Source organism: Cryptomeria japonica, chromosome 2 (genome assembly GCF_030272615.1).
Source record: "Cryptomeria japonica chromosome 2, Sugi_1.0, whole genome shotgun sequence".
Classification (NCBI taxonomy): Eukaryota; Viridiplantae; Streptophyta; class Pinopsida; order Cupressales; family Cupressaceae; genus Cryptomeria; species Cryptomeria japonica.
The window spans coordinates 645846085-645851278 of NC_081406.1; positions in this window are offsets into that span (position 1 = coordinate 645846085).

Consider the following 5194-nt stretch of genomic DNA (forward strand, 5'->3'; position numbering starts at 1 on the left):
TAGAATGTAAAGTGTCTATGTATCAAAATATAGTTACATTAATATGAATAGATCATTAGTTATGAAGGAATTCAAAAAGTTATTTTTATTTTTATTTTATACATAAATATTGACATAGAAAATATCTATACTGATAAATAAATACATGACTCTTTAAATAAAATGATTTATATAATAATGAAATATATATTTGTAGACACATAAATCTGTCCACTTAATTAAATGAATATTTAGTATTTATTTGATTATTTAACCATCAATCAATAATTAATTAAATTAATATTTAATTAATTCATCTTAACCCTCTTCTCCTATTAATTAAATAAATTATTCAATTTATTTGATTTAATTCATTTAACCAAATTCAGACCATTAATTAAATAAATAAATCATATTTGTTTAATTTAATCTTCTCTTACATTTAAATAAATTAATATTTATTTAAATCCCCCAAAATCTCATCTCTCACATTTAAATAAATTAACATTTATTTAAAACACCTTTATCCTCCACCCACTTGTATTTTCCTAAAAATGCAAGTTGCACAATTATTTTAAATAAATAATTTATTTAAATCACCTTTATCCTCCACCCACTTGTATTTTCCTACAAAAGCAAGTTGCACAACTATTTTAAATAAATAAATTTTATTTAAAATCCTATTTATCGTCACTCCAAAAGGACACATGATTCCATGATCCTATAGGTTGATGTTCCCTTGCACCAATAACATTGTTGAGTACGAGGCTCTAGTGATAGGTATCAAAGTAGCTGTGGAATGGAGAATCACAGAATTGAAAGTCTGTGGAGACTCTCAATTAGTTATCAATCAGATCAATGATGATTATCAGACGAAAATGATAAGCTCATGCCCTATAAACGCATGGTGGATGATTTCAAAAAGTACATCGTACACATCACCTTTGAGAAGATTCCAAGGCTAGACAATAGAGATGTTGATGCAATGGCCACTATCGCCTCACTTCTACAAATTTTAGATAAACAAAATCGCTATGAATTGTTGGTGGAGCAATTGTTTTCCTCGCCCTATGACAATTCAACATCCCAAATCATCTGTTCCCTAAATGATTTGGATTCTCCCTTATACAGGAAGATCTATTCCTATCTCAAAGACAATACCCTCCCACCAGACCTATCTCATAACCAAAAAAAAATCTTTATACAACAAGTCTCCCGCTATGCCTTAACCGCTGACACACTTTATCGTTGAGGTCTTGATGGTACTCTTCTTCGATACCTCGATCGTAACAAATCTGACTTTGCCTTACATGAGCTTCACGAAAGTATTTGGGGCACACATTCAAGTGGTCCTACTCTTGCCAAGAAAATTCTAAGGATGGGATATTATTGGCTGACAATAGAGAAAGAGTCTTATCAGTTTGCTAGGAAATGCCCTAAGTGCCAAATTCATGGCAATCTCATACATGCACCAACACATGAGTTGCAACTATTCACCACATCATGACCTTTTTGTCAATGGGGACTCAACCTAGTAGGAAAGATTAATCCTTCCTCATCAAATGGACACAAGTTTATTATCACAACCACTGAGTACTTCACAAAGTAGATTGAGGCAGCCCCATTGACTAGAGTTACTGACAAGCAGATATCGTCCTTCATCTTGAACTACCTCATCTATCGGTATGGCATCCCTAGTTCTATTATCATAGATAATGGATGACCTTTCAAGAATCAAGATGTCCAAGAGCTTTGTGAGCGATTCCATATCCAACATAATTTTTCAACACCATATTATCCACAAGGGAATGGCCAAGCAGAGGCCTCAAACAAAACGGTCCTGAAGATCCTCAAGAAGACAGTGAATGATGTCGGTAAAGATTGGCATGTCCAGCTTAAGCCTACACTTTGGGCATACAGAACAAGTATCCACACACCCAAATGAGCTCTACCATATTCATTGGTGTTTGGATCAAAAGCTATCCTACCTATTGAGGTAGAAATTTTATCACTTAGGGTATCATTGAAAGGCTTCATTCCAAAAGAAGAGTATCGAGTCAACAGGCTGCAAGAGCTAGAGTTGCTAGATGAACGTCGACAATGTACCTTTGATCATCTCAAGGTATATCAACAAAAAATGTGATGAAGTTACAATCACAAGGTCATACCAAGGGCATTCAAAATTGGTGATCTAGTCTGAAAAGAAAATCCTCAAAATCAACAAGATCGGGAAAAGAAGGGAAAATTTGAACCTAACTGCTTAGAACCCTTTGTCATCATATCAACTTATAGATCAAGAGCATATCAGTTATCAACATCAGAAGGGGACGTGCTTGACGAACCAACCAACAACATCCATCTTAAGAAATTCTACACTTGAGTCATCCAATGCCTAGATCAAGCAAAAAAGCAAAAAAAAAAAAAAGTATAAAAAATCGTCACTAGGGTAAATACTTGGCAAACAGACACCTTGTGACACAAAAAAATAAAAAAATCGAGAAAAATGTAAAAACAAATTTAAAAAAATGAAAAACAAATAAAAAGTGCAATAAAAACAAGTGGTGAAAACCTGGCGATAGGCACTATTTGTGATAGAGCGTCTCCTCTATCTATCAGTACTTGTATCATATCTTTGGCTCCATTTGATCTAACCCCATATCCACCTTAAAACACTTATACACGCAGCGTTATCCCGGACATACTTAGTTTAGTCATTGTCCTTGATTATCTAAATCAGTTATCTCGATCATATCCCACCATGGATTGGTAATAAATGTAAATATCCATATCGAAGTGGTATCAACAACAAGGGGAAAATTCTTGACCTCACTGGGGGCATTTCACCTTGAGGGTTTTAGACATTAGACTTGTAGTCACATAAATCTGTCCACTTAATTAAATGAATACTTAGTATTTATTTGATTATTTAACCATCAATTAATAATTAATTAAATTAATATTTAATTAATTCATCTTAACCCTCTTCTCCTATTAATTAAATAAATTATTCAATTTATTTGATTTAATTCACTTAACCAAATTCAGACCATTAATTAAATAAATAAATCATATTTATTTAATTAAATATTCTCTCACATTTAAATAAATTAATATTTATTTAAATCCCCCAAAATCCCACCTCTCACATTTAAATAAATTAACATTTATTTAAATCACCTTTATCCTCTACCCACTTGCATTGTCCTACAAATGCAAGTTGCACAATTATTTTAAATAAATAATTTATTTAAATCACCTTTATCCTCCACCCACTTGTATTTTCCTACAAAAGCAAGTTGCACAACTATTTTAAATAAATAAATTTTATTTAAAATCCTATTTATCTTCACCCACTTGAAACCTTTAATGGTTTCCCTTAAAGTCTTCAAACTTAATGGCTTCCTTCTAGAGTCTTCTCAATCCTTTAATGGTTTCTCTTAAAGTCTTCAAACTCAATGGCTTCCTTCTAGAGTCTTCTCAAGCCTTTAATGGTTTCTCTTAAAGTCTTCAAACTTAATAACTTATTTCTAGAGTCTTCTTAAGCCTTTAATGGTTTCCCTCAAAGTCTTCAAGCATTTAATGCTTTATCTTCTTTTTTCTCGTGTAAATAAATTAAGATTTATTTAAATAAAATCCAAAATTCACATTCACATTTAAATAAATTAATATTTATTTAAATATCTATCCAAATGTAAATTACACCATTTAATTGAAATAAATTATTTTACTTCAATTGAAAATCCCAAAATTCCCCCCACTTGCATTCTTCTACAAAATCCACTTGCATGCCTAAATCCCTTCTAGATTCTTCTAACTCCTTCTAATTAGCCTAATCCTATCTTAATCATTGTCACATTCCTAAATAAAAGGAAGTCACTTCTCAAAAACCTCCAAAGTCTTCAATAACCATTAAAGGCTTTATGTCTTCAAATGGTTAACCTCTAAAGTCTTCCAAACCATTAAAGGCTCTTACATAACCATTTATGGTTAACTCACCTTTTACCTTTGGTTAGAGACTTTCCTCTAATTTAACCATCCTTTTGACTCATGGGTCTCTTCAAAGCATTTATTTCTTTGACTAAGGTAACCATTTAACCCTTGGATAAAAGAAATATCCATTAACCTAACCCTAACCCAACCCCCTAGGGTAACCATCATGTCCCCTCACGCATTTAATGCTCCTTATCTCTCCTCTCAAGCCTCCTCGTGGTGACACTTGTCAACATGGGATTGGGTTGAAAGTCTCACATGGATTGAATATCTTTCAATCCTAACCCTTCATTTCCCCATTTCTTCTATAAATAGAACCCTTCTCCTCAAGCAAAAAAGAAAGTATTAGAGTATTGTTGCTATATTGGTATTAGCATAGAGCTTTTTCATAGCATCACTATATACACTTGCATGGCATTTGTTTATCACATCCAACCATCTTGAATCTCCATATGGCATACATGGCTAGTGCTAAAAGCTGAGAGCTACACTCGTTTGAGACTTGGAGAGGGGAGAAACAAGGGAGAAGCATCAAAATGCATCATGGAATCATCTTAGGGAGGCTCTTCTCCTTTCTTTTGTTTTGTTAAACTTCTTTCATACTTTTTGAAATCTCTTTTGATATGTTTGGAATGGTTTTTAGTTCTTTGTTTTGGTTTTATGACAACTTATTAACATTGAACTTTGTTGTTGCATTGTCCCCAATTCCATGACATCAATATTATTTTCATTTTTTTAAAAACATTCTAAACATCTTAAAAATATTATTGATTTGAAGAATCATGTGGGCTGAAGAAATTTATCATGACATTGCTCATGTTTAAAAAAAATGCAGAATAATAATCTAAAAATTATGGAAGGAATTCTCATGCAAAAGAGTGTAATAGATCGCATACAAAAAAAAATTGCAAGTGGAATAGATCGATGGGGAAACCTTAGCGTGGAAATTGCGACATTTTCCACAAAGGGGAATGTGATTCCACTTGGGAGCAAACTTCACGGTGGAGAGCATTATTTAATATTTACTCCAAGGACAAGGGAGCTCAAGTGTAGTTCAATACCATATCCAGAAGGAATAGCTCATGGAGAAGGAAAGATGAGTTGAAAGCCAAAAATCAGGATCCCCTAAGGCTGTTAAAGAGCAAAGTGGTTGCCATGACACCACGATTTCTCTCCCCATTAACATATCATCTCAAGGAACGAACATTTTTGGGTAAATGGTGCT